This window comes from Marmota flaviventris, chromosome 5 (genome assembly GCF_047511675.1).
Source record: "Marmota flaviventris isolate mMarFla1 chromosome 5, mMarFla1.hap1, whole genome shotgun sequence".
In the NCBI taxonomy this organism is placed as follows: Eukaryota; Metazoa; Chordata; class Mammalia; order Rodentia; family Sciuridae; genus Marmota; species Marmota flaviventris.
The window spans coordinates 6432869-6450131 of NC_092502.1; the positions used below are offsets into that span (position 1 = coordinate 6432869).

The 17263-nt window shown below is 44.4% G+C and overlaps 1 pseudogene; it reads left to right on the top strand.

Annotated features, from left to right (window-relative positions):
* Positions 1-10043: 10043 nt before the first annotated feature.
* Positions 10044-11015, top strand: LOC139705883 (olfactory receptor 11L1-like; annotated as a pseudogene).
* Positions 11016-17263: the final 6248 nt, after the last annotated feature.

A 17263-nucleotide genomic window follows, 5' to 3' on the forward strand; every position in this document is an offset into this window, starting at 1 on the left:
GAGAGGCTGGGATGAGACCAGCAGTCCTGTGATGAAACCTGGAGAAACCACCTCAGCCTCTCACCTGGGACAGAACACACCTGCTGGTGAGTGGGAAGGGGCTTCCTCTGAGGCCCAAGGTTCACCAAGTGAACCTGGATTAATTAACAACACCAAGATTCCTCCTGGGGTGTGGAAATCCATGGTTACAAGGAGCTTCACCCACAGTCCCAGGCATTTAAGAAGTCGGCTGTTCACTGTTATCTTTGTAAGCCTGGGACTCACCTGCTCTGAGGTAGGAACTAAGATTTTCATGGAAAACATTTCTAAGATTCTGGAAGTTTCCTCTGGGCATCATTCTGTAACTGAGAGGCCACCATTCGTCACTTTCTCTGATGCTTCCTCCTAGGACTCATGTCCTAAGAGGAAGGATGATGGCTGAGGGGTGGTCTTCTCCAGATGGAGAATGATGAATAAGTACATTGATTCTGGCTAGCAGACCATCAAAAATGAGATGCTGTAGCTAGAAACCAGGAATAGGGAGCCTGGTAATGCAAGGGTGTGAAAGGATTTTCTGGAGATGAAAGTGTCCGTAGGAGCTGCTGTTTGGAAGAGTGTGCTTTAAGTACAAGCAGTTTCTGACATGACTTGCCAGGTGGCAAGGGGCAAGTTCTTAGTAGTGCATATTATTGCATATTTTTAAGTCAAGGATGCCCTCTTGGACATAGTCGAGAGTGGGCGAAGCTTCCCTGCAAGTTTGGGAGGAGATTTACTATGTCGAATTTTGTCATGTTTTATTGACTCCCTCCTCTTTTTCTTTCTCCATAAGACATACACATATGCCTTAAAGAAAATATTTTTATTCATAAACAGATGATATCCCTCAAAGAAACCCACTGGAAGCCACATATCACGGTGTATGAAAGCCCACTGGGCTCAGAGAGAGGCAGATGGGGTGATGTGTCTGCGTTGGAAGCTTAGATTGTGGGTGCAGTTGTGAGCATGCCATGGGTCTCTGTGTCCACCCCCCTGCTGGTGTCATGGGTGATTTCTTCCTCTCAACCTCTGTGGCATTAGTGGAAGCCAGGTGGACCACCTTCCAGGTCCTTCTCTGTGGAATCAATGGGGGGCTATTCCCCTTCCCACCACGGCTCTGAGGCTTGACTTGTGCATTACCCTTCTGCTGTGGCAGCTGGCAGCTTGGACCTTGGACTCTTCACCAATGCTCCAGGAACTCGGATGACTTTTTCCCAGATTTCTTGATAAAGTTCATTTGAGGTAAATTGGTATTTGGCACTAAAACTCATAATACCCCTAATGAACTAATTCCTGGCACTTAAACAAAGAAACAAAAACCAAAGAACAACAACAACAAAAATCCAAAAGATTAGAGATTCTGGCATAAACTTATTTTGGAAATGGATATATTTTTAAAGTATATAAGTATAGGTAGGCCCTTCAAAAGCAATATTCATCCAAAATTTAACTTTACAAGTAAAATTACTCTGAAGAGCTGATCTTCCTAGGTGGATGTGGTGGTGACAGCCGCGTCCCAGCAGTTACATCCAGAAGCAGTCCCAGCCCTGGTGGATGCCCTCTGTCTACCCTGCGGCAGGTTCACCACCTGCTGTGCCTGCTTTGGTCTCCTCCCCGTGGGCCTCCCTTACCAGCTCCTGATCTGCCTGATGGGATGGAGACCTTGAAGGGCTTGTGTAACCATCACTAGTTCTCGTTCCTTGGTGTCCCTTGGAGCTTCATTCTATTGATGTAGCACCTGCAATCCTGTGACTGTCCCAAGAGCAGTTTGAAGCTGAGACTTCAAACCCCATGTTCCCACCTGCCCCTGCAGTGACCCTGGTGCTCACACAGCCTTCTCTGCCTGTGCCCTGTGGTGACATGATTTCTACATAAGGCATGGTGGAAACTAAGAGTGGAGCATGTGGCTCTGATGTGACCCAGTGGATGCTCCCCAGCCACAGAACACCACGGGAGAAAGAAGAGGAAGTGCAGGTCTCTGGGGACACTGTTGTCTGCAGAGGCTAATAGTTCTGAGTTTCCTTATCTCCAGGGTGTGTTCCAAACAGAGCTGTTCTTCTGTGAGGCTCCCTCTCTAGTTATGAGCTGAGTGGTGACGAGGATAACAGCAAGTGGGCTGCCAGTTTCAGGATGTGGCTGTCCTGGAAAGAGTGACTGGTGGTTTCGAGCCTGTTCATTTTTCCTCTGTGGCTGGTTGCTTCAGCTAATTCACTAGTTTAACTCAATTACTTGATTCCAGAGAATGGTTCTAATTTTTAAAAGAAGTCATTTTGCCCAATTTTTTCTGGGACATTAACATATTGATAAAATACAATGTCATCTGTTACTCTGCTGGGAAGAATGCAAAGCATTATTCATAATAGCCCAGGGGATCAAATAGGTACACAGACAATGCAGAAAGAAATGACATAGACTATTAAGATAATCCCAGTCCTTTATTAAAAAAATAGAAATAAAAATAATATATGTGACAATAATTCTTCCAATAACTTAGGTTGCAGGACTTGGACATCTAACGTACCCATTGTACGTCAAGCCCTCTCTGCAGGTTAGCAATGGTGCAGTGTTAGGATGAGGGGCAGGGGCTTTGGGGCAGTAAAGCCTTGATTGGCACTCCTGGGAAATCCCTCCCCTGTGACCCTGTGCTGAGGCAATTCCTATACTGACAAAGTTGAGTTTAGGTTTTGTCAACAAACTGTGTCCTCACCTTAGTTCAGGATCATTTTGTCTATGAAATTATAGAATTAAGTTTTAGAAAACACTTGGTTGTCTATCCCATCTATCAAATCATCTGTCCTTCTGTAATACCTAAGCAATGGATAGTCTTCCAAGCAACTTCAGCCTGAGTTTTAGAACACGCTTCCTTTTATTGAACCAAAATATCTACAGCAGTTACCACATACTCATAATATCAGTTACCACATACTCATAATATCACCAATATCTTGGTGCTAACTCATTTCAGAATTTCAAACTTCTCTGGGCAGCAATAAGTTAACTATGTACCTATGAAGAAAAAATTTAAAAATTTACAGGAAAATATTAAAATATTAATCCAAGATAAAATTTAAATATTTACACATTAGTAAATGTATTAATTTAGTGTGATGCACAAATGGATACTTATTTTTAGTTCAACAGTGTAACCTTGTGTGTGTACGTGTGTTACTGAGGATTCAACTCAGGAGTGTTCTACCATTGGATTACTTCCCCAGCCTGTTTTTAAATTCTTGTTTTGAGATGGGGTCTTGCAAAGTTGCTAAAGCTGGCCTAGAACATATTATCCTCATGCCTCAGTTTCCCAAGTTGCTGGGATTACAGATAGACCACACCATACCCAATTTCACAACATAATTCTTAATTAATTTACAATTCCAAAATAAGTGTGCCACGTTCAAAATGAGAAGACAATAATAGGATGCTTGATCCACTATGAAGTTAATGACTACAAATGAGCATTTCTTAGGACATATTACTTTCTTAAGTCACTATCAGAAATCATGGTGCACACAGGAAGAAAAGGTTCTTGGAAAGAATGACCATGTGACTTGGGCTGGGAGGAAGAGGGAAAGATGAATGCATGAGTTCATTCTGCATTACTTTAACACGATACATGAGATGGGTTGACTTTATAAGGAAAAGAACAATTTAACTGATACTTTTGGTAGCTGAAAGTCCAAACAGCATGGCACAGGCTCTGGCTGGGCGCTGTTGGCTGTATCACCATCTCTCTGGGGCTCATCCACACTCCCAGCAGATGAACTCTTGAGGGACAAATAATAGCCACACCATAGCAATGACTGAGTGGGAGAGGAGCACAGAGCAGGGCCTTCCAAAACTAAGTTCCTGTAGCCTGTGGGTGTACACAGGTTGATGTCTTTAATCCTGTGGGAACAAACAAATGCACACTGTGCCCTGCAGTTTATACATTTCAAGCCATGTCAATATTCCCTTCCTTCTAGAGACAATGTGTCTCCAGCTGCAGGATAGGGAAGCCCACCCTGTCATGACATGGCAGAACATTGGACAGTAGCCTCCTGATGCCCCTGCCCACCATGACCAGCTCTCACTGGGCAGCTGGACTGACTTATGCAGCTGATACATTCTAGTGGTGGCTGTGTGCATTGCTTTGTCCCAGGGCCCCTCTGGCCTTGGAGGTGAGCTGAGATGGTCTTTGAAAGCCTTCAGCTGGCCTTCTCCTTTTCTCCAGCTGGGGTTGACCTTCACATAGGTCTGTCACCTTATTTCTGCAGCTGACAAAGAAAGAATACACAATCTGCTTTGCAGGCCCCACCAAGACTCTCTCTGCAAGGTCTCAGATCTTAGAAGAGCTATAATGGCATCAGATGGAAATGGTCCATCCTGAAACAGGATCCATAAACAGTATGTTAATTTTCCCACTAGAGAGAAAAGGCCTATCACAGACATTCACTATTATTATTATTTTGGGAGGGAGGGGTACCTGGGGCACTCAGGGGTACTCGACCACTGAGCCAGATCCCAGCCCTATTTTTGTATTTTATTTAGAGACAGGGTCTCACTGAGTTGCTTAGTGCCTTGCTAAGTTGCCAAGGCTGCCTTTGAACTCACGATCCTCCTGCCTCAGCCTCCCAAACCACTGGGATTACAGGCATGGGCTACCACACTAGGCTTGACATTAACCATTAAAAAAACAAACAAACAACAACAAAAAAAAACCTGCAGACAAGCTACAGACTATAGAATAGAACCCCTGCTGTGTGACCCAGTAGGTGGGCCACACCAGGAGTGGAGCAGAGCACCAGGAAGAGCACCAGGAACCTGACTCTGGGTGACAGCACTCTGGGTATTTGGAAATATACATTTTGTCTGTAATTTCTTTCATTTTCCAAATTTTCTAAAACTATACATATAAATCATATTTTTAAAAAAAAAAAAAACTATATATTAGCCAAACCAGCATCAACAAATAACTAATGATGTAGCCTTCTCTATCACGGTATTTGTGTGATTCTCTTGTGTATCCTAATACTCCAAAGAGGTCAAGGCATGTAGTAGGTGCTTAACATGCATGTATTTATTAAATTAGTGACTAATTAAAAAAGCAAAAAAAGTTTCTATTTTTTAACTTCTTTATTGAATACTTCAACACTTTCTTTTAAACTGAAATATTCAAAATCACTTTCACTAGAAGTATTAACAAATTGAATCTTAAGTAGACAGACTTCCACATACTTAGATTAAAAATAAATCCTGCTATACTTAAGACCTGGATTGATAATCCTTTCCAATTCGTCTGGAATTCATGTTACATTTTCTTAGATTGAGAGATTCACTAAGAATGAGCTTTTTTTTTTTTTTTTTTTTTTTTTTTAATGGTGCTGGGGATTGAACCTAGCGCCTTGTGCATTTAAGTTAAGCACTCTACCAACTGAGCTACATCCCCAGGCCAAGAATGAACTTTAAGCTGGGTGTGGTGGCATACATCTGTAATCCCAATGGCTCAGGAGGTTGAGACAGGAGGATCAGGAGTTCAAAGCCAGCCTCAGCAATGGTGAGTCACTAAGCAACTCAGTGAGACCCTGTCTCTAAATGAAACACAAAATATGGCTGGGGATGTGGCTCAGTGGTCAAGTGCCCCTGAGTACAATCCCCAGTACCAAAAAAAAAAAAAAAAAGAGTGACCTTTGCAATACTTCTTTTAATTGAATGAGTTAGTTTGAACATGGAGATATATATTAGACATATGTATATACATATATGTGTATATGTATATGGTCCTACCATTGCTGTCACGTACATGTAGATATGTAGATATGTACACATATACATATATACTATATATATATATATATATATATATATATATATATATATATATATATATTATAGCAAAGGTAGGACCCATTCTAAGTTAAGAAAAAATTAAATCCATGTACAAATCGCTTCTATCCACAACAAAGCCTCAGTGGACACAGAGGAATCTCAGAAGTTAGCTTTCATTGTTTACAGACTTGATTGGCAAATTATAGAACACATTGGGGAAAAGGATTCTCGGAAGGGCCAGGTCCCCAAGATACCCAGGGTTACTCAAAGGAGAAGTCTGCTCCACCCAGAGCCAGACACCAGCAGGAGAGACAAGTTCCAGCTCTCATAAGGAAAATGCAGGCGGACTTTGGGTCAGAGGAGGGCAAGGCAGCTTTCAGAGCAGCAGCCCTTGGGTCTCTGTGTGATGGCCAGAGGGACAGCAGGGGTGGCGTGTGCAGATGAGGCAGCTTTTCAAGGAGTAAATCAGCATGGTATGTGTTTCACATCCAAGGGCACAGTTTCCTGGCTATGGTTGTGGATTCCTCCTTGTCAAGGCAACTTGCTCTGCCTATGTGGAAAGAGATGGTCTTGCCTAAATGTGCTGGGATATAAAACTGTAATGACAACAACAACAAAAACTTAAAAAGGCTTCCTGAGACATCAAAGCCATTTAATGTACTGTAGGCAGATAAGAACAATAAAGGGGCTGGGGTAAGTGGCTCATTGGTAGAGCACTTATCTAGCATGTGTGAGGCACTGGGTTCGATTCTCAGCACTGCATATAAATAAATAAATAAGGTCCATTGACATCTAAAAAACATCAAAAAAGAACGATAATATTCTTGATTGTGTTTATTCTCATATAATTTGAAAAGAAAAACTACAGAATTAGACCTGAGTTTATGCTGGTTGCCCTAGTACTGAAGCAGGCAGCGTTCTGAGAGGCAGTAATCTTTACTATTTTCAGCTAATATAATGAAGCTAATTTTTTTTTGTACCAGACATTGAATTCAGGGGTACTCAACCACTGAACCACATCCCCAGCCTTACCTTGTATTTTATTTAGAGACAGGGTCTCACTGAGTTGCTTAGTACCTTGCTTTTGCTGAGGCTGGATCTAAACTCACAATCCTCCTGTCTCAGCCTCCAGAGACACTGGGATTACAGGCATGCGCCACCGCACCCGGCTCATGAAGCTAATTTTAAAAGTTGGAAATAATATTTAAGTAATTGTAGTGAGTTTATTATTGAAAGTATTTAAGCAATGAATGGTGATTAAATAAGTTCAGTTTCTTGTTGCATTTGAACTTATAAGAGAAAGTTTAGCCAGGAGCTGTGGTGCACTTCTGTAATTCCAGAGGCTCAGGAGGCTGAGACAGGAGGATTTGGAGTTCAAAGCCAGCCTCACAACATTGAGGTGTTAAAAAAGTCAGTGAGACCCTGTCTCTAAATAAAATACAAAATAGGGCTGGGGATGTGGTTCAGTGGTTGAGTGCCCTGAGTTCATTCCCCAGTACCCCACCCCCCAAAAAGGAACTTTAACTGGGAATCTGAGCCCAAAACTGTATAAACTTAGTCTAGTGGGATGCTGTGCTTGTTTGCTGTTATTGGGGTCTCACAAACCTGCATATCATACTTCCCCATGGCTAAATGATTTATTTTTAATTTATTCATGATCAAGTTAAATGGTAATAAAAGTATGATATAAGCTGTATATAAGGGTCTGTAAAAGTGAGTGAGATAAGCAGGATATTACATTTAAAAGGAACAGTAAATAGATTTACTTAATTACATGATAATGTCACACACAAAAAGTGAGAAAGCCAAGGCAGGAAAAGACCATGTTCCAAGATGGCATAGTTAATTACTACAAGAATCTGGGGGCGTAGCTGTATCATGGCTGTGTGCCCAGACAGCTTCTAAGTATCACCCAGTCTTGGAGCAAATCATTCTATATGGTTAAATTCCAGCATCCAGTGTCCCCTGGTTGTCATGCGAAGGTCGGAGGCAGAACTGCTGGGATATGCTCTTCAGACCAAGGGGCAGCACTTGCCTTGGATGGTGTCACCTGCTGGTCACACAGGTGACCAGCTCCTCTAGACTTCAGGCAGGAAGTGGTCTCTGAGGGGGCAAAAGGATGTGGGAAATGAGCCCACAGACATGTCCAGGGACAATATCCCAGGGGCCTGTGAAGGGGACAGAAAGGCAAGATCTGGGTGGCTAAAAGAACCCAGAGGAGATAAGAGTCAGGAGCCAAATGGGCAAGGAGAAGAGCAGACCCAGGTGTGAGAGGCAGGGAAGAGGACCCAGCAGGGCCCAGCCAACCAAGAATGCCCTAGGGTCCCCAATGACCTCATCTTGAGCTGGATTTAAGAGATCCAGTGTGTGCATGAGGCTTCCTGCTCCGTGCTGGGCTCCTGAAGGCAGCTTCATAGAGCTTACGATGTCCTCTTAGTCCATGTAAAGGTTCCATGTTCAGTGGACATAGCCTTCCTGATGCTTTTGCCCAGGCACAAGAGGAGAAAACAGAACACAGCAAAAAAACGAACCGCAGTCTTAGAGATGATGAGCCAAGTGGCAAATCAGCAGAAGAGGGGGTCTTCAGGGGAGTGTGTGGACTGGCCAGTGTTCTGTTCACCAACCAGGGATGATCCGCAGCTCCTCTGCGCCCCTGTGTAAGATGTGTTTTCACTTCCTCACAGAGACTGAGTTACTGAGTAGGGCACGGTGGTCATGGAGGGCCACAGGGAAAGCGCTGCAGCCATCAGGTTGAGAGATGATGGCACCTATTCCAGGCAGCCAGCAAAGTGGGCGGAATAATGGTCCCCCTGGATCTGGAAATAATTGCAGGTGGAGCCAGCTGATTTTGCAGTCTAATATTGGGTCAAAGTCAAGGTTTCTGGTTGAGCAGTGGTGAAGAGTGCCCCCTTGTGGGGGTGGACAGCTGCACCAAGGGTCTGGTGGGCAGCTCTGGGAGGCTGGGTGGAGGTGAGGTCACAGAAGGCTCAGGAGCTGAGTGGACATCTGTGGTGCATTTCAGATGGGACAGCTGTTTGCACACTAATATTCAAGACTGACACGTGAAATTGAGGGTTAAGAGCTGAGAGACTGAACCTAGAGTCAGGCTAGCAGGAGGCCCGGTGTAACCCCAGCACCATGAACGAATGAATGAGTAAAGTCAAGAGCTGCATGTTGAGCTGCTGTAAACCCTGAGAGTTTGCAAACGTGAAGAGCCAGCTACGGTGGAACCCAGAGGAAGGTCACGGATGTTAAGTGACGAGCTGATCAGGAAGAGGGAGGGGTCCTGAGAGCAGTGGACAAAGCAAGCAGAGGAGCTGGGGGTAGTGGTGGTCACGCCTGTGATCCCAGCTTCTCGGAGGCAGAGGCAGGAGGGTGGCAAGTGCAAGGCCAGCCTGGGCAACTGGTGAGACCCTGTCTAAAATCAAAAGGGCTGGGGTGGAGCTCAGTGGTAGAGCACTTGCCTTGCACGAGTGAGGCCCGAGTTCAACCCCCACTACAACAAGCAAACGAACAAACCAACTCATAAATGAAGCAGAGGACTAAGGGCCACTGAAGGAAGGGACGGTCTCCACCAGGGAAGGAGTCCACGGGGGTGGGCCGCCCACGGAGGCAGCACAGCTGGACCTTGATGGTGTGCTTCACCTCTCCTTTACAGGGAGCGAAAACCAGGCTTTTGGTAAACAGGAACAACTCCAGCAGAGAGGTGGCCACTGCTGGACAGGAGAGGGTGAGCTGGAAACCTGCAGCACCTCCCAGTGTGGGGGAGGACACAGCCCAAGTGAGGGACAGGCAGAGACCCATGCACACCACTCCTTCAGGGTACAGAGGAACCGGACAAAAGGCGGTAGGTGGGGGTGTTAGTGGCCTAAGTCTGCACGTGCTCCCATGGGGACCCCAGGCTTCTGGTCAAATAGATCACTTGCTGAAGGTGCAGAGAGACAAGGCCATGCTGAGGTTTGAAAACAGAACACATTTGCAATCCTCACTGAGGAGACGGGGGAGTGACTGGGTCAGGAAGCTTGGAGCCACTGATTTGCAGATCCAAATGTGGTCAAATAAAAGGAGCATGGGATTGTGCATTTGAACCTCCCAAGAGCAGCACATGCAAACCTAAAACAAAACAAAAAGCCCTGAAGGTCCAAACACCAGCGGTCATAATATTCTTGTCCTCGCACCCTGTGCTTTTCATACATGTTTTCTGCACTCCCTGCCCCCAGACGATGCAAACCCCTAATGTGTCTGTGGTCACCGAGTTTCAGCTGCTCGGATTCCGGACCCTTCAGGAGTGGCAGACCTTGCTCTTCACCATTTTCCTACTCATCTACCTCCTGACCCTCACCGGGAACATCGTCATCATCGCAGTGGTGAGCCAGGACAGGCGCTTGCACTTCCCCATGTACATGTTCCTCCAGCACCTCTCTTTTCTGGAGATCTGGTACACGTCCACCATTGTGCCCCTTCTCCTGGCCAACCTGACCTCCTGGGGCCGGGCCATCTCCTTCTCCGCCTGTATGGCGCAGCTCTACTTCTTCGTGTTCTTTGGGGCTACTGAGTGTTTCCTTCTGGCCATGATGGCCTTCGACCGGTACCTGGCCATCTGCAGTCCACTGCACTACCCTTTCCTCATGAGCCCTGACACCTGCAGGCACCTGGTGGCCCTCTGCTGGTTGACAGGGGTGGGCACAGGCTTTCTGCCATCCATGAAGATTTCCCAGCTGGACTTCTGTGGGCCCAACCAGATCAACCACTTCTTCTGTGACCTCCTGCCGCTCAGGTAACTCTCCTGCTCCAGTGCCCAAGTCACTGAGATGGCCATCTTTGTCCTGTCGGTCGCAGTGCTGTGCGTCTGCTTTCTCCTGTCCCTCGTGTCCTATGTCTTCATCATGTCCTCCATATTGAGGATCCCTTCAGCTTCTGGACTGAGGAAGACCTTCTCCACCTGTGGGTCCCACCTGGCTGTTGTCACCATCTACTATGGGACCATGATCTCCATGTACGTGCACCCCAGTGCCCACCTGTCACCCGAAATCAACAAGATCATCTCTGTCTTCTACACCGTGGTCACACCACTGATGAACCCAGTCATCTACAGCTTGAGGAACAAAGACTTCAAGGAGGCTGTTAGAAAAGCCATCAGAAGGCAGCGCGGCCACTGTGGAGTCGGAGTGAGAGGACAGGTCTTCATTAGGTAGGGAGGGTCTGCAGGCAGCAGCTCCTGGGGCAGGCAGGACCAGGCTGAGCGTCCCCGCTGGTGTGCAGAGGGTCCTGCGGCTGTAAGGAATCAGGGACTTGAGGTCCCCCCTCCACGATGTCAGAAGATGGGCTTCTGTGTGGGACCTTCTGTCCTCAGGCATGTCTTCTCTTCTGCTGGGAATCTGCAGTCTCAGCGCCTAGTGATCGCACACATGGCCTGAACCCAGTGTCTTCAGCTTGAGAAACAAAGACTTCAAGGAGGCTGTTATAAAAGCCCTGAGAAGGCAGTGTGGCCACTGGTCCCTGAGGGATTCCCTTGCATTTGCACAGCCTATGGACAGGCAGTTCTAACCTCTTACACACTGTTGGGAAACTGGCCTTGCACACCTCAAACCTGATGTGTGACAGCTGTGGCAAGAATGAATGAAAAAGGAAACCAAGACTTTGGAATTGTGTTTTGTCCTGCATTATCTCCTAGTGATAAGAGAACAAATAAGGATTTTTAAAGTGATAAGCATTTGTCTTGGATAAGCTAGACTTCTAATATTTTCTGCTTAATGAAATTCCAGGGAAGGAAGGAAGGGGGTGGAGGGATTGGAAGACTGGAGTCAGGCCCTGTAGCATAACACAAATTTCTTTCACAAGTTCCTTTTCTCACCCAGGATTTAGGAGATCTCTGCCACTCCCCCCCCACACACACACACCCTGACCTATTCCATTCCTTAATTCCACAAATACTTTTAATCCCCTGAAGTAGGAGGTCTCCTGCTGCAGTCTGCAGTGCCTGGAGATACAAGATATAGAAAAGGCGAGGAAGATTGACCTCAATGAAGCCTAATTCCAGAAGGCAAGAGGGCTTGAGCCCTATAGAGAATAAGGATGTGCTTCTGTTTCTGTTAACACTGAGGAACAGAGAGTAGGCTGGGCGTGAAGGCAGACCAGCAAGGTCTGCATCAGCAGGGGTTAGGGAAGCTCTGCCCACCTAGTGCTCAACCTTCACTGCTGGGAGGAGGAGAACAGAAGTGTACAGAGAAGTCCAGGCTGAGATGGTGGCATGCAGGACAGAAGAGGGAGGCAGAGTGACTGGGGAGGTAGACAGAGGTCAGCCTGGGGGCGGGGGGGTGGGTTAGAGCCTTGTTCCTGTGGATCATTAGTAACCCTGTAGAGGTTTTGAATTTTGCACTAAGAGAAAAGATTGATTATTGTAGGGTACTAAATATAGAATTTAAGATGAAGTTTGCATTTACAACTATTTAAAAACTATTTAAAGAAAAGACAGAGAAGGAACTGTTGGGGTCAATGCAGCAGCTCATGGGGTAGAGGAAGTTGATTTGATTTTAGATTTGATAATGAAATCCATATAAGCAGGTCCCTTCAGAAAAGTGAAACAAAAAATCAAGAGAGCAAAGAAAGAGAGAGCAAAGGAATGGAAAATACAAAAAGGCACCCAGAGGAGGCTGAGCTAGGGGCTCAGGGGCGGAGCTGGCAGGAGGAAGGGACAGCAGAGAAGCTGGAGCCAGAGGGTTGCACTCTGCAATGACCCAGAGCACTGCTGTCCCGAGAGGGCAGTGTCTTTGTCATGCAGCGGGTGATACCACAGGGGGCAGTGCCCCAGAGAATGCTCCAGAGGGAAGGGAGCAGCTGTGTTTGCAAACAGTTTTCCTGAAGGGTAGTGTTGAAGGGGTGAGAGCCAAATATCTCACGGTAGGTGTAGTTGTGTTTTTATAAATTGTAAGATGTTAGCCCCTGGGTCGATTCCAACGCAGGTGGGGAAGGCCATTAGTGTGCAAAAGCCTGAGAGGTCTCTAGTATAAGCAGCACCTGAAAAGCCTGGGATTGGGCAGGACAGGGTCCAGGACAAGTGTGAAGTGGCAGTGCTCAGAGGGAGAGAACTTGGTTCAGCCTCAGGGGCAGAAGGCAGAGGTCTTCCTTGGATGAGGTCTTAGAAATGGAGATAGGATTGGGCACTTTCACCTGAGGGCTCATCTGCTTTTTTTTTTTTTTAATTGAGATACAATTAACATACAGTAAGATTTGCCAATTTGTGTGTGTGTGTGTGTGTGTGTGTGTGTATGTGGTGCTGGGGATTGAACCGAGGGCCTTGTGCATACAAGGCAAGCACTCTACCAACTGAACTGTATCCCCAGCCCTAACCTGCTTATGTTTATGACAAGGTTGGTGGCGCCTATGTGCCACAGACAGCGGCACCCTCGGGCTTGAAGGGAGGGCTACAGGTACCCCAGACACACTTTGCCCAGTGAGGGTGGTATCATTCGTTCATGTGGCACTGCCTGTGGGTTCAGCACCTTAGGATTACGTGTGAAAGTCAGGGTTCATCCTGGGTTGAGGCTGAGCTTGTGGGCACAGTTGGAGACGGAACAAGAAAGGGAAGGACTTCAAGTCGGTGATGACCAAGAAGATAAATGAAGAGTCAGTTAGTAAGCGAATCCAAGGATAGAAATCCAAAGCAAAAACTAAAGGCAGATCTAACCAGGTTACCCGAGAGCTACTTGGATTGACAGGAAGTGATACTTAGGGGTCTGGTGTCTTCAATCAGTAACTTAAGGCATTGTCTGGCTTGGAGTGAAAGCAGAGCCAAAGGTGTGGCCGCTGGAACAGTGAGGAGCTGGGCATAGTGAAGTGGGGAGGGGTCAGTCCCTGCAGGGGTCCTGGCTGTGAGAAAACCTGCCGGACTTTAGAGTCATTTGCAAATGAGAGGGAGAAGCCCGGGGCACAGGGGTTGATCTTAATCTGGAAAGACAGCTTCTTGTACTTAGGAGCAAAATTCTCCAAGGAAGAAAAGGGAGTGTGGGAGGACACCTGGGACTAAGCGGGTAGAGCAAGGACTTCCTCAGGCTCCTCAGCCACTCCTGAGAAAGAAGGAGACCTAGAGTTCAGCTTTCCATTGGACGGGGTGGGCGCGATGGGGTCAGGCATGCAGCCGTGCCCTCTGCCCAGCAGTGGCCTTGCCTGGAGTGCCCTCCGGGCTGTGCAAGGCCACTCAGGCGCGCAGCTGTCACTCCGCCCCACACCTCGCTCCCCCTTCAGTGGCTTGTGCAAGTGCAGGCTCACGGAGTCCCTGTCTTTGGTCGGAGATGGTTTAATGGAACTGAAGTTCAGCGCAATTTATTCCTCAGTTACTTTTCCAAAGATCACTGGACCATTGTACAGTGTTATATGAGTAATATTATGTGTTTTAAAATTATTATTTATTTTGATTCTCAGTTGTTGAATAAATAAATGTATCAACTTTTTAAGGGGTCATTTCAGATACCTGAAGTGTTTCTGTCATAGGTACAACATAGACAGGAGTTAGAATGAAGCTCACCTGGTGCTGAAAATAATTCCTGTGGCTGTGAGCCTTACTAATGCCTAAAGGATGCTTCGGTTCTCTGACTATGATGTAACAAACTGAATCACGTGGGTACATTACCTATTGTGCACATAGAATGAAAACAATGCATTTATTATATGAATATCCTTATTTTGTTTAAGTTGTCAACATGACCAACAATTTAATGATGGTGTAGAAAAGGAAAATTGACATTCAATTTCCTGATGAATAGAGAAACTATTCCATTTTCATGAAAATCACCTCTATTTCCCATTTACTTCTGAACCACCAAGTGACTGATAAACTCAGCCTAATTCCATCTTAATATTGGGATCCATCTCCTCACAAATTCATGAAAAGTTCATTTCTGTTTTACTATAAATTCCTGAGATTTCTCAACTTGTTTGGAATGCCCGCCCATGCCTTGAACTCATCCATGCCTGGGTCTCCCTGACCAGATAACAACCCTCTCTTAAACCTCAGCAGCACCTCATAAATTCTGATGTTGGGATCTGAATTTATTCCCTACCTTGAAATGTTAAGCCATGCAGATCATTGTATTATGCTTGTCAAAATCCTGTTAGCTATAAGTTCTCAAGACACCTCCCTTTGCAACATTTTGTGCTATAAAACTTTTCTGGAGAGCTGGGTGCTGATCTCTAGCCCAGGGTTGGGAGAGACAGTCCTGGCCAGCTTTCTTTGTGTACACAATATAAGCTTGTTTAATTTGATTTAAAATTGGAATCAGTGGTCTTTTCTTTACAGAGTGGTTCAACAGTGAAAAAGTGTTTATGATCAAAATAGAGGAAAATGACTGCCTGACCTTAGAGTCTAAATGGCATATGAATCCACATTCTTTCCTGGGTTTGTAATCTTTTATCCTCTCCATATGTTTGCTGTTGTTTTAACCAAAAATCTATTTATAACCTTTCTTTCCCATCTCTAAATCTGTATGATGACTCAAGGAATAGCTCCAAATCTGTATATCGCTCTCTCGCTCTCTCTCTTTCTCTCTCTCTCTCTCTCTCTCTCTCTCTCTCTCTCTCTCTCTCTTTCCCAGGAATCGAACTCAGGGACACTCTAGGACTGACCCATGTTCTCAGGGAATGGACATTTCACAGCCCACAAGTTCACTAGTTATCACCGCTCAGCTGCTGCAGATGCAGGAAGAGCAAGTGAGGGTCCAGGGTGTAGTGGTTCCTGTGGTCTGGCACAACCCAAAAACATCTGGTCATAATGCCAAGGGCCCAGTGCCCTCTACAGCTGCCCAGCTCTGTTCTGGGCTCTGAGCCAAAGTGCAGTCATTCCATGATCTCAGTTCACACCAACTGTGCAGCAATCACCTCGGCTTAAAAACTTTTGTGTTCTCATTGGTTTTGTAGTCAAGACTTTAGATTAAAGAAGAATATGGCTTCTTTCCTCTAAGAGATAATTATTATTCTGAATTTTGGAATAACCTTCCCTTTGCTTAATTTGTCTGATTTCACTATCTATGTATGCCTAAGCAGAATATATATATATATATATATATATATATATATATATATATATATATATATATATATATAATTTTCCACTTTAGAAAGTCTTATAAATAAATTTACATTTCCTTACCCTTTTTAATTACAGTTCTGTTTTTGATAGTTACTCATGTGTAGAAGTGAAACTAATTTATTTTTTCACTGGTGTACACAATTCCATTTTAATACTATATTTTTTTTCCTCCATTCTAAGGAGAAGAGTGTAATCTGGATAATATTGTAGTTCTATTTTCTCTTTAATTTTTGAGGAAACTCCATATTGTTTTCCATTGGAATGGAGAAGCTGATAAAGGACTAGCAAGACAAAGCAACAAAACAGAAATATATCCACTTTTATATGTCCAAAGTATTATTATTATTATTATTATTATTATTATTATTATTATTATTATGTACTGGGGATAGATTCCAGGGGTACTTCACCACTGAGCTATACCCTAGTCCTTTTTACTATGTAGCATTTTTTTTTGGCTATTATTTCATAAAATAATAAGTTTAGTTGAAAATGAGAGAAATTACAAACCTGTGTACTACTTGTAGAATGTAAAATTTTGAAGCCCTTATGGAAAACAGTTTGGGGGTTGCTGAGAAAAATGAAAATTTAAAATACACCCTATGATCCAGCAATTTCACTCTGGATAGTTTCTGGATCATGGCTTCAACCAACTTCACACTGAATATATTTTAGAGATTGTATTTGTAATGAACGCATATAGACTTTTCTCTTATTATTCCCTAAACTAAGGTAGCATTTACAATGTATTAAGTATTATAAATAATCTAGAGTTGATGTGTGCAGTGTCTGCAGGATATGTGTAAGTTATATGCAAATGCTATACTTTTTTTTTGTTGTTGAAGGACTTGAGAATCAGTAAATTTTGGTGTCTTTGGGGCAAAAGTAAATCCTCTGTGAATACCAAGGTTAAAAGTAAAAAAGAAAAAAAAGTCGTCCAACTTATGAAATACATATACCCTTAAATCTTACTAAAGGAAAATATCTTTTGAAGTAATTAATAAAAAAATTTTAAAAGATGTGTAGGCATTCTCATTTTTGTTTTATTGTCCATTTAAGAAAAATGTTACCTGTGAGGGAAAAGAATGTGATTCAACTTAAAATTGAAAGAGACTCTTCTCAATTACATATTCATTAGCTCCATATGTGAAATAGTTTAGATGCCTAAATACTTATAGCAGTTTTATATACTTACTTTTTAGGAAGATATATTAGTTACAACATTTGCAATTTTGAGGTTTCAAGGAGCCAGATGCCAATTATTCTGATATTGCTGAAATTGGAGGCAGACTTTGGAGATAATTCCAAAATCAGCAACTGGGTTTTTCCACCTTTCATCAAAAAAAACACTCTGCATCA